The sequence below is a fragment of the Microtus pennsylvanicus genome, chromosome 21, assembly GCF_037038515.1.
Source record: "Microtus pennsylvanicus isolate mMicPen1 chromosome 21, mMicPen1.hap1, whole genome shotgun sequence".
Taxonomy (NCBI): Eukaryota; Metazoa; Chordata; class Mammalia; order Rodentia; family Cricetidae; genus Microtus; species Microtus pennsylvanicus.
In genome coordinates, this window is record NC_134599.1 from 20008843 (window position 1) to 20021814 (window position 12972).

Here is a 12972-nt window from a genome sequence, read left to right on the forward strand (position 1 = left end):
GGTCACATCCTTTCATACTTCTAAACTGGCGCTCCGATTTAAAATCAATGGTTTTGAACCCGTGAGACTGTTGTTCCGGGGTTGACCCTGTAGGTTGTTGTTTACTTTGTAACTTCAGCCCTGTAGTCAACTCATTAGAAGTCTTCACATTCCTTAGTTGTGCCAAAGGGTTTAACTCTTTAGCCGTGACATCTTCAGATTGTAACCTAAGATTCAGCATAGATTTCTTAGCTTGATAGCCAGACGCTGGGATCCACTGAACAGATTTTGTATTTTCAAGCTGTAATCCATGGTGTAATGCCACACTTTTTACACACTCAGCCTGTGGCTCTGATCCATCGTGTAATGCCACACTTTTTACACACTCAGCCTGTGGCTGTGATCCGTCGTGTAACGCCACACTTTTTACACACTCAGCCTGTGGCTGTGATCCGTGGTGTAATGCCACACTTTTTACACACTCAGCCTGTGGCTCTGAGTTTTCCCCTTCTTGTAACTCTGGTTTTGGGGATGCCTCAGGGGTTTTTATGTGCTGTAGCTCAAGGTTAAAATCTGCAGATTTATTCCCTTGAAATTTTGGCCTTACAGTCTTTTCAGGTCGCTTCACACCTCCCAACTGTATGGATGGTTTCTGTTCTGTAGATTTGACACCTTGAGATTGTGATCCACGATTTAACCCTAAACACTTCATGCTGTGGAACTCAGGTCCTGGTATCCACTGAACGGATCTAACACTTACAACTGATGGATCTTGGTTTTGATCCACAGTTTTAATCCCCTGAGGCTGTGGTTCTGAATTGGATGTGACGTTTTCTCCTTTCTGTATCTCTGGTTCTGGGGACAATTCAGGTGTCTTCGTATGGTTTACTTGTGATTCAAGGTTAAAACCCACAGATTTTTCTTCTTGAAGTTTTGGCCTTACAGCCGTCTCTGATGGCTTCACACCTCCCAACTGTATGGATGTTTTCTGTTCTGTAGATTTGACACCTTGAGATTGTGACCCATAATTTAACCCTAAACACTTCATGCTGTGGAACTCAGGTTCTGGTATCCACTGAATGGATCTTACACTTCCAACCGGTGGATCTTTGTTTTGATCCACAGTTTTGATTCCTTGAGGTTGTGGCTCTGATGTTAAGTTCAAAGTTTTTGTTTTCTGAAGCCCTAGTGCTAATGGAGAGGTTTTTACTTGCTGTGACTGTGGCTCAAGATGCAACCCTACAGATTTTTCTTCTTGAATTATTTTAGAAAAAAATAATTCAGGCAAAAGTCCCTCAGACTTCCTATCTTGAAAGTGAATACCTGGTATGACCTGTGTACATCTGAAACCTTGGTGCTTGGGCTCAGGGGTCAGATCAGAGAATTTCACAGCTTGCAAGCATGGTCCTACATTTACTTCCACAGGCTTCACATGTTGCAGTTTTGCTTCTGGAAGATTTGGCCCCGGGATATAATCTGATGATCTGATTTGATACTTAGCTGCTGTGGGCCGGGATATAATCTGAGGATCTGATTTGATACTTAGCTGCTGTGTGAAATGCACAGATTTCACTTTTGGGGGCTGTGTCTCCTCAATCAGTTCCTTCGGGGATGGACTTTGTGGCCCTGACTCTGGCTTTGTCTTTTCAGGACCTACCTCTCCTAGAGACGACTGTTGTGTTACATTTATAGATTCCTCATTTTGTAAGAATGATAAGACTGATAAGACTCTTATCTTCTGGTCGTATGGCTTGGTGGCCATGCAATGTATCCACCTTTGCCGATTCCATGACTTTGGGGCTATTTCTGCTGGTTCTATGACATGTGGGTGTAATTCATTAATCATCCGAATCCATGATGTGAAGCAATTTTGCAGGAGTTACCTTCATATTATCTGTGACTGGACTCTGTCTTGAGGCCATACTCTTTGATTCCGTAGCTGAATACTGAAGAATTTTTACTGTTTACTTGATCTGATGGCTGAGGAGTTAGATTCACTGTTTCTGCTTGATTTGGTGGCTGCGGGGGAAACCCCACACAGTCTATCTACCTGCACGTGTGATTCTGGGATCATTCCCATCAAACCCATAACCTGAAGCAGTGCCACTGGAGTGACCTTTATGCTGTCCGTGGCTGAGCATGGTACCTGGGCTGTCAGTTCCACGTCAGTTACTTGTGCCCTTTGTGGCTGTATCCTTTGTTCTGGAGGACCGAGGACCCTCTGATCTATATTCAGCTCTAACACATGCCTTGGATCATTTTTCAGTAAAGCTGAACTATGTTAATGGGAGCTGGAGTGCCCATTGATATAACTACAGGGTTGTAGCTAAGAACCTGGTGGTCATTTGCAGACTGTAACTGCTTGTTTGAGGTCAGCGGCTGTGACACTTCCGTCCTGCTTAATTCAGAATTCACCCCAATGTTTACATGGACATGAAAACGATGGAGCATCTGGAGATTGGTTGATATTTTTCTCAGCCCTCTGAGGGAGGAGTGTAGGTAACTGAGTTTTAGGGAGCCCTTGTTCAGGGACTCCTTGTACATTCATCAATTCGTTACGTATTCCCCGGGATTTCTTCACAGGCAGAGGCACCGCTTGTGCCCGCAAAGTAGAAACCTTATGAGACATGTGTCCTTCCAGTTCTCCTCTGACTAAAGGAGAGAGCTGGAGTGGAGCCCATACTAGAGGGCCTAGGCTCTCATTTAAAAGAGATTTCTTAAGATCTGTCTTCTGAAAAGTAGGCAGGGATGAGCCCCGGCTCCTGGGAGCAGGTGGTTCCTTTCGGGAGAAAGCAGGGAAGCTATGGCTCCGGAATTGCCACGTTGCTCTTCCAGGAAAGACTGGAAGCGATGGGTTCGAGCTGTCACTATATGATACAGAAGACATGCTGGAGTCAGAAGAACGGTTTCCAGTCGTACCCACAATGTCAGAGCCGGAGGAAGACCAATCTTGGGACTCTTTTAAGGTTTTCATAAGTGTTGACCTGACAAAAAGAAATGTTTTCATTTTCTTTGGGATCAGTAGGCATAAAATTAGTAAGAAGAGAGAGAGTAGTTGTTTCAAGTTCAAACCATTTTTCGTCTAAGGGAGAGATGAAAGGAGGGGTTGCATTCACAAACATCAGTTGTTTATGTAAAGAATCCCTCCACCAAGAGCAAGATGTGTGAGTCAGTGAGGAAAGGGCATGCTGTACAAAAAGAGAAGCTGAGTTCCATCCCCAGGACCCACATGAAAAGAAAGGGACACAGTGCCCCAGTGCTGGGGAAGCGGAGAAAAGTGGATGCCCTTGGGCTCACTGGATAGCCAAGGCTAATTATCTCAAAAATCCAGCTGCATGGCTCCCCAGAAATGACACCCAAGTTTTGCAAACACATACATGCACACACACACACATGCACACATGCACAACCTGTGCTTGCCATTAAGCCAGAAGACCTGTGTTCGATCCCTAAGACCCACATCTTAGAAGGAAAGAACTGACTCCTGTGGCTTCTCCTCTGACCACCATGTACATGATGTGGTACACATGTGCACACATGCACAAAAATAATAAATAAATACCTAAGTAAATGTGATGTGTACACACACACACACACACACACACACACTTTGGGGCCTAGAGATATGGCTCAGCAGTTAAGAGTAGTGTCTGCTCTTCCAGAGGACCCAAGTTTGCTTACCAACACCCACATGGTAGTCTACAAACATTTGTAATTCCAGTGCCAGGGGATCCAATGCCCTCTTCTGGCCTCTGTGGGCATCAGTCATGAATGTGGTGCACAAACACACATGCAAGTAAAATACCCATATAAAACATGGAAAAAATAAAGCTTAAAATATTATTCTCCATTGCTCAAACTCACTTTTCTTTTACCTCCCTCCTTTTACTCCCTCTCTCTCTCCCCTACCCAGAAACTCTGTTTCCTGACCTTGCATTTTCCAAATGTTGGAAGATCTTTTGAAAACTCTCGTCTATGGATCTGGATATATATTCCTGGCTCCAGCCAGTAGAGGGTCCTGAAATACTGAACACAAAAGGGGATGTCAGTAGAATTGAAGTGATATTAAAGTACCAGTAAGCCAGCCAATAAGAATAGGAAGTTAATTTAGGAAGGAGGCAATTGCTATCACAGTAAATGAAGTAAAAGTCCCAGGATTTTACATACAGCATTTACGGTTAAGATGGTGTTGCAGCTAGGATTTCCATTGTTGTATTGAAACATGATGACCACAAACTTAGGGGGACAGGGTTTGTTTCAGCTTACAGTTCTCAGGTTACACTCCATTGCTGACGGAAGTCATGGTAGGACCTCAGGGCAAGATGGACCCAGGAGGCAGCAGCTGATGCAAAGGCCGTGGAGGAACCCTGCTTACTGGATTGCTTTCATGGCTTGCTCACCCTGCCTTCTTGTGCTACTTGAGACCAACAGTCCATGGGTGGCATCACCCACAGTGAGCTGGACCTTCCCATATCAATCATCAATTAAGAAAATGTAGCTGGGCAGTGGTGGCACACACCTGTAATCCCAGCACTTTGGAGGCAGAGGCAGGTAGATCTCTGAGTTCAAGGCCTGTCTGGTCTACAGAGTGAGTTCTAGGACAGCCAGGGCTACACAGAGAAGCCCTGTCTCGAAAAACCAAAAATAAAAAAAAAATTTAAAAAAGCAGCACAGGCTTGTCCACAGGGCAATCTAGAGAGGGCAATCTCTTCCAAAATGCTGCCAGTTTGGATCATGTTGACATGAAATCAGCCATCATGGTATTTGTCATAGGACAGTCTGGAGACAGACTCTGCTTACTGTGTTAGATCAGCTTCAATGATATTCATCATTCCAGCTTTTTTCAGCTGTGAAACTATAACAGGAGTAAAGAGACCATGAGCATAGCGACTACTGACATCATCTAACAATTAGGGGAGCAAAGATGAAGTCACATCGTGAAACTGATGAGTGGTACGGCCCAGCTATCAAGTTTTGTTTTGCAAGCAAACTATACTGTCTTCATCATGTACTAGAAGTGACCCCGGAATGCAGTAGTGAGGGACACAAAGGTTCCCAATACATCTTTTCCTTTAAAGATGTCTACCCCACATCCACATCCGTGGTAGCGAAATAAGGAGATGGACCTCCCTCACCAAACTCTTGGTAGTTAATTTTTGTCCATTCTCCTTCCCCATATTTTGGGCTTTCCATGAAAATGTATGGGACATAGAAGCCCGAGGAAAGCAAACAATGTAGGAGTTATGGAGCTGTCTGCATGACTTTGGAAGTGAAGATGTCAGAAAGATGGGGGTACTCTCCAGGAACACCCTCTTTTTCCACTTTCTTCCACCCGCTGTTCAAGACTAGAGTTTGAAAGCATGGCCCACGGTTTATCAGTCACCAGCCTTGAGCTGATCAATAAGGGAGAGAATCATTTTGACCTGTAAGTTGATGTTTCTGGAATTGTTCATGTTTCTTCGAAATCTAGAGAAACACACAAAAAGAAACAAAGTCAAGTTTATGCTCTAGATTGGGGGTTTTATGGACAACACTTCTCACCTTATCTATGGGATATTGACACATTTTATATCAGGTATCAACACGGTTGTCATCTGTAACCATATTATTAGTTACATCTCATCAAATTACGTGTGAATAATTTATTAAGTATACTAAGGGACCAGCAAGATTGCCCTGTAGGCACAGGTGTTTGACACCAAGTCTAATGACCTGAGTTCTGTCTCTGGAGCCCACAGAGTAAAAGAAGAAAAGCAATTTCCACAAGTCGTCTTCACCTCCACACGCGTGCCATGGGCATTTGTACTTGGATGTACACACATACAAATTAGTCCTAGATTATTGTGTGTATGAGTCCTGTACTCTAGAGACTTGCATTCATAAGGAAAATAAGGGTCAGACCATCACGGTGGGGAAAGCGGGCCTTAGCTGGTCACATTCCAGCCCTAGTCAGAGAGAGATGAGTGGCGGTCAGCTCGTTGACACCAAAGTCCCTGGAGCCATGCTGCCCACATTTAGAATGGGTCTTCCCACTTTAATAACACAGTCTACAAACTCCTTCACGGGCATGTTTATCTTAGGAGACTTGAGACAGCGTCGAGTTCACATTATCTGAGTGCTCCTCAAACTACCTTCAAACCGTGAATTATAAAGTGTTTCTGGATTGAAGGTGCCATCCTTGAAGGCAAATGAAATGCCTTTGAGGAAATTCCTAGGCTTCAAAACCCCTACAAAGCCAGATTACGGTGGCTCGTCCAGAAACCCTCCTCTCTGGAGGGTGACCTGAAAGGATTGCCATGAGTTCAAGACCATCTTAGGATATCTAGCAAACTCCTTGCTAGCCTGGGCTTCAGAATGAAACCCCACTTCAAAACAAACATCTGAACTTGGCTGATGAATGCCTTTAATCCCAGCGAAATGGCTATTTAAAAATTTCTCCTAGTCAATTTAAAATTCCCATGTGGTGAAAGATCTGAAGAGGGTATGGACAGTGGAGCCAACGAGCATAGGAGATACAGCAATAAGAGCCCAGGAGGCAAGGGCAGCAAGAATGTAGCAAGACATTACTTGAAGATCAGTAACACTGAACTACATAGAAAATCAGTATTTTCTGTTCAGTTTTCCAAGACTCTGAAACCTGCTTTATTTTTATGTATGTTTGCGCGTGGGTATGCTTGTCCCTGTGGGTACACAAGTGTACAGGGTGTGTCTGCCTATGTGGCGGGTGCACATGGAAGCCTGAAGTCAGCCTTGGTGTCATTCCTCTGGTACCATCCACCTTGATTTTTGAGACAAGGCCTCTCATTGCTAAGAAGTTTATAAACTAACTGGGCAGGGAGCCCCAAGGGTGCACCTGTCTCTACCCTCAACCCCAGTGCTGAGGTTACATGCGTGTGCTGCTGAACACAGATGTCTTACATAATTCTAGGATCAAAGTCGGGTCCTCATGTTTGCCAAGCAAGTGCTTTACTGATCTCTGCAGCTCTGAAAACTGCTTTGAAGCAGTCTGTCCTTGGACTTAATAACTAGGAACTTGTGAGAACTGAGAAGCACTGACGTCGTGTAAGAGCTGTGACGGCAGATGCCGAAGAACAGCTGAGTTAAGTACATTCAAAACTGCTGGAAGCGGAAGAGAAAGAATTCTAATACTTGTCCCCAAATAAAAGAGCTATCATAGCCACATGAATAGTGAGGTGAAGAGCTGGTGTGTTTTCAGAAATATCAGGCATCAGAAAATAGCAGAATAAATTCTTCAGTGTGCTAAAAGAAAACAACCGCCCATCCTGACTTACACTTTGCAAAACTACTCAAAAATGTAAGATAGGGCAGAGAAATTGCTATTGAACGTAAACATAGTACACCTAACTGGGTAGGCGAGATCTTACAGAATGATGATGAATATAAATATTTGGAATTTATTCAAACAATGTATGGATGTTTGATGTGACAGAGACACTTGCACATCAGCGTTTACCGCAGCACCATTCATAACAGCTAAGTTATGGAGCCATATGTGAGCAGCCGCAGAGGAATGGGCGTTAAATATGTCTGTATACTCAATGGATTTTTTTTTCTGTCATGAAGAAGAAGTTACACAGTTTTCAGAAAAAGGGATGTACCTGGGGCTCATCTGAAGCCAGCTAAGCCAGCCTCAGAAGGACCAGCACCAAATGATCTTTCCCATTTGTAGTTCCTAGATTTTATATAGATACAAAAAATCATAAGCGTAACCATGCCACTAAAGCAGAAATGTAATTACCTGCAAGAGTAAATGAACCAATGGGGAGACAGTAAAGACGAGAGGGGAGGAGGGGGATTGTGTAATGACCTGCAAGAGTAAATGAACCAATGGGGAGACAGTGAAGACAAGTGGGGAGGAGGGGGATTGTGCTCAATGTACAACACTTACTCTATGAAATTATTCTTATGGAACAATGCCATATACAACAGATACACCGTGAAGATGATTTTTTAAATAACACATAGTTATTTAAACATAAAATAAGGATCAATACATTACACCATACTAGCTGCATAAGTAGGAAACTGTCATGTCATATCACTGGTGCAGAAAAATAAAAACAAACATCCAACAAATTAGAAATACCAGGGAACTTCCCCCGACATACACTGGGTCCAGTGCTATCCCCCAACTTGATATGTAGAAACCCTAACCCCAAGGTAATAGTGTTAGTAGGTGGGGTCTTTAGGAGGTAGCTATGTCATGAGATAGAAAACTACAAAACATTGTTGTAGAAAGTAAATAGTAATTAAGACATTCTTTTTCATGATTGGAAGGTTTGATGCTAAAATGACATTACCAACACAATCTATAGATTCTGTAGGGATACTACACAATTCTTATCCAAGCCCCTCTTTTGTATAAATGACAACTCTGTCCTAAAAATCCCTGTGGAATTACAAAGGTCCCTCAGGAGCCAAAACAATCTTGAAAAAGAAGAGTTGGAAGGCCCATATTTTCTGATTTTAAAACTTTGTACAGAGCTGGGTGGTGGTGGCATAAACCTTTGATCCCAGCACTCGGGAGGCAGAGGCAGGCAGATCTCTATGAGTTCGAGACCAGCCTGGTCTACAGAATGAGCTCCAGGACAGCAGGGCTGCACAGGGAAACCCTGTCTTGAAAAACACAGCAAAACAAAGAAAAAGAAAAACTGTGTACAAAACAAAACTACAGTGCTCAAAAATAGTTGTGGTTTAAGAACCTAATATTAAAAATCGGCTGGTTCTCTATAGAGACTCCATGACCATTCAATGAAAAAAGAAAAGAACCTTCAACAAATGGTGCTGGAACAACTGCATAACCACGTGGAAAGGAATGAAGTTGGGTCTTTACTTCATATCCTATTTAAAAATGAACTTGAGATGGAGTTAAAACCTAAATGTAAGAACTACTTAAGTCATGAAACTCTTTACAAATAGAAAAGAAGGGGGCTGGAGAGATGGCTCGGTGGTTAAGAGCACTGGCTGCTCTTCCAGAAGTCCTGAGTTCAATTCCCAGCAACCACATGGTGGCTCACAGCCATCTATAATGAGATCTGGTGCCCTCTTCTGGCCTGCAGACACACATGGAAGGAATGTTGCATACACAATAAAAAAAAAATAAGTCTTAAAAAAAACAAATAGAAAAGAAGAAAAGAAAGAACTGGGTTTGGAAAGATGGTTCAGCAGTTACAGCACAGCTCTTGCAGAGGACCCAGGTTTGATTCCTAGCATACACAGCAAATGCTCACAATTGCCTGTAGCTCCAGCTCCAGGGTGATTCAGCACCTCTGGCTTCTGCTGGTACCTGTGCTCATGTTCAGACTCACAATTATACAAACACAATTTTGTATACACACACACACTTTTAAAAATAATGATAAGTCTTTTATTTTTTGGTTTGGTTTTTCAAGTCAGTGTTTCTCTGTGTAGCTTTGGACCTGTCCTGGAACTCACTGTAGACCAGGCTGGCCTCAGACTCACAGAGATCCACCTGTCTCTGCCTCCCAAGTGCTGGGATTAAAGGTGTGCACCACCACCGCCTGAATGATAATAATAAATCAAAGCAAGAGAAAGGAGTGTAATGGTTAATTCTTATGTCGACTTAGCTAGGCTATGGAGCCCAGTTGTTTGGTCATATATTAGTCTAGAACATTTCTTTGACAGTAATTTTACATATGATTAACATTTAGAATCAGTACACTTTGAAGCAGATTGCTTTCCATACTGCGAGTGGGCATCACCCAATCAGCTGAAGGCTTTAAGAACAGAGACCAGAACACCCTGAAGAGGAACAAATCCTTCCACAAAACGGAAGCACACCAAAGTATACCTATTTTACTAGCCTGTCCTGTCCTGCAGATTTTGGACTGGGGACAATAATATTAACTCTTACCCAAGTTTGTCTATGAATTTCAGAGGAGATATGAGAGGGGTTTTTTTTGTTTGTTTGGTTTGGTTTGGTTTTTGAGACAGGATTTCTCTGTGTAGCCTTGGAGCCTGTCCTGGAACTCACTCTGTAGACCAGAGGCCTTGAACTCACAGAGATCCCTCTGTCTCTGCTTCTCAAGTGCTGGAATTAAAGGCATGCACCACTGCGGCCCAGCTGAGAGCCAATTTCTTAACTTTAGTCACATTCCTTTGGAGTGTGTGTGTGTGTGTGCATGTGTGTGTGTGCATGTGTATGTGCATGTGTGTGTGCGCATGTGTGTGTGCATGCGTGTGTGTGTGTGTGTGTGTGTGTGTGTAATAAAGAACAATCTGGTCTTTGTTCCAGATTCTTAGTACAAACTCCCAAAACCCCTGTAACTCCATGAGCATTGAGGGTGTCTGTTCCGTTAATGAGATGGAAATGTGGATTTGCTTCTGTTTTAAATGAGGAAGCTGGAACAATCACCATTCTAAAATCTAATTAAGACCTGACCACTCAATATATTTATGCAAAGTTGCATAAGTACCAAACAAAATATTAGCAAACTGAATCTAATAAATCTAATTAAAGTGTTGGATCCAACATTACAAATGAATTATACATTTCCTAGGAATTCACAGTTGATTTATTATCTTACATTCTCATGCAACTCAGTACACTGATTAAACAAACAAGAAAAAATATGACCATCTAAATAGAGGCAGGAAATATACTTAATATTTAGTACCCAGTATGAAGAGATTAAATTTAAAATTTTAGAAGATTTTTTTTAATTAACACCAATTCTTGCTAAAATTTCCTTGATTTGATAAAGAATATTTGAAAAGCTACAGAAAACATTATACATAACTGGTGAATTACTGAAAACTTTCCTTGACTTAATAAAAGAGACAGATGCCCACAACACACTGCTCCTGAATATTGTACTGGAAGTCATATTCATAAATGAAGGCAAGGAGAACAAAGTCATAAATAAGAACTGGAAAATAGGTAATAAAACTGTTGTTATTTACACATAACATGATTTAGAGAATATTCCTTCAGGAGAATAGATTCAAAGTGAGAAACTTAGCAGGGTCCTCTAAGTAGATCATTATGGAAAGATGTTGTGTTTGGGGGTTTCAGCATCATTTATAAAATGGGATTTACAAGGGGCAGCGGTGGCATGTATCTTTAATGCAAGCTCTCAGGAAACAGGAGCAGGTGGATCTCTGTGAGTAGGCCAGCCTGGTCTACAGAGTGACAAAGTGAGTTCCAGGGCAGCCTGGGTTACACTGAGACCCCGCCCCCTCCCCCGAAAGAAAGAAAGAAAGGTAGTGGACTGCTTGCCTAGCACACCAGACCCCAGATTTGATCCCTAGCACTAAAAATACATAAAAAGATAGATATAGGCGATGGAGGATAGATGATAGATAGATAGATAGATAGATAGATAGATAGATAGATAGATAGATGATAGATAGATAGATAGATACAGATGGAGATAGATGATAGATAGATAAATAGATGATAGATAGATAGATAGAGATGGAGGGAGATAGATAGATGATAGATAGATTGATAGATAGATAGATAGATAGATAGATAGATAGATAGATAGATAGATATAGATAGCCATACCAGAGCAGACAATATGTGCCTCCTGGTGAGTATCGTGACCTATGAAGTATGTCCTCTCTTCTCAACAGAAAACAAATTCCTCCTGGTTCTAGTTCATGTTGAGTTGCAAAATATAGAGTATTGTCATCAGCCTATCTATGAAGAAAGGGGTTTAGTTGGCCTCATGGTTCCAGAAGTCTAAGAGATTAGTGCTAGCTTGTCCTTAGCTCATGTGACGTCTTTGCACAGCTTCAACTCACAGCAGAAGCAGAGGAGCTGGTGGGTGCATGCGGAAGACAAAATGGATCCGACTTCTGTGGCAGCTAACCCAGTCCTCAGAGAGTAAGGAGCCCCGCCTGGGAGACCCTACCCAGTCTGCAAAGAATGGCATGAATCCCTCCTGAAGGTCACACTTGGCAACCCTGATCCCCTGGAAAATGCATATATTTCTACATGAGTTTTGGAAAAATCCCAACTCACAGGAAGTACAAGAGGCAGCAAAATGTATCAAATCACAACATGAAGGGGTTTTTTTCAATAATTTTTTCTAATTCAAAAATATTTTATACATGCATACAATAAAATATAATCATACCCACCCCTCCCCACTCCAACTTTCCCCCTATACCCCACAACATATCCAACTCCCAACCTCATGTTTGCCTTTTTTTTAATAACCCACTAAATCCAAATAGCATCGTCCTCATGTGCACAGCTGCACAGCACGGGTATTTGATCATCAAAATGTTGACATAAAATCTAGAGAAATGTTTCTTTTATCCAATACTTAAATAAAACTATTAAAAGAAAAGAAAGGATTAGAATAAAGAAGCATTCTGGCCAGAAACCTGGCTCTAGAGAAATTCCCAGGCATCCGCATGGATGACCCCATCTAAGACACTAAGCAATAGTGGAGAGGGTGCCTGAACTGGCCTTGTCCTGTAGTCAGACTGATGACTATCTTAAATATCACCATAGATCCTCCATCCAGCAACTGATGCAAGCAGAGGCAGAGACCCACAGCAAAGCACTGGGCTGAATTCCCAATGTCTAGTCGAAGAGTGGGAGGAGTGAGAATACAAGGAAAGAGGTCAAGGCCATGATGGGGTTACCCACTGAAACAGCTTGCCTGAGCTAATGGGAACCCACCAACTCTGACCTGACAGTGAGGGGACCAGCATAAGGCCCAACTAGGCTCTCTGAATGTGGGTGACAGTTGTATGACTGGGGAAGACTGTGGGCCACTGACAGTGAGACCAGGATTTATTCCTACTGCTTGTACTGGCTTTTTGGAGCCCATTCTCTTTGGAGGGATACCTTGCTCAGTCTAGATATAGTGGGGAGGGCGTTGGTCCTGACTCAAAGCAATGTGCTAGACTTTGTGGACTCCTCTCTGAGAAGTGAATGGGGGGAGGTGGAGGGGAAGGGAGGAGGGGAGGGAGTGAGAACTGGGATTGGTTTGT

General features: G+C 42.6%; 1 long non-coding RNA gene across 1 annotated transcript; it reads right to left on the minus strand.

Annotated features, from left to right (window-relative positions):
• Window positions 1–2227: 2227 nt before the first annotated feature.
• Window positions 2228–5749, minus strand: LOC142839472 (uncharacterized). The gene is made up of 4 exons (XR_012908761.1): window positions 5403–5749; window positions 4780–4834; window positions 3910–4005; window positions 2228–2963 (listed from the first exon to the last, which is right to left on the minus strand). It is a non-coding gene; the product is annotated as an uncharacterized LOC142839472 (long non-coding RNA).
• Between the last annotated feature and the right edge of the window lie 7223 nt (window positions 5750–12972).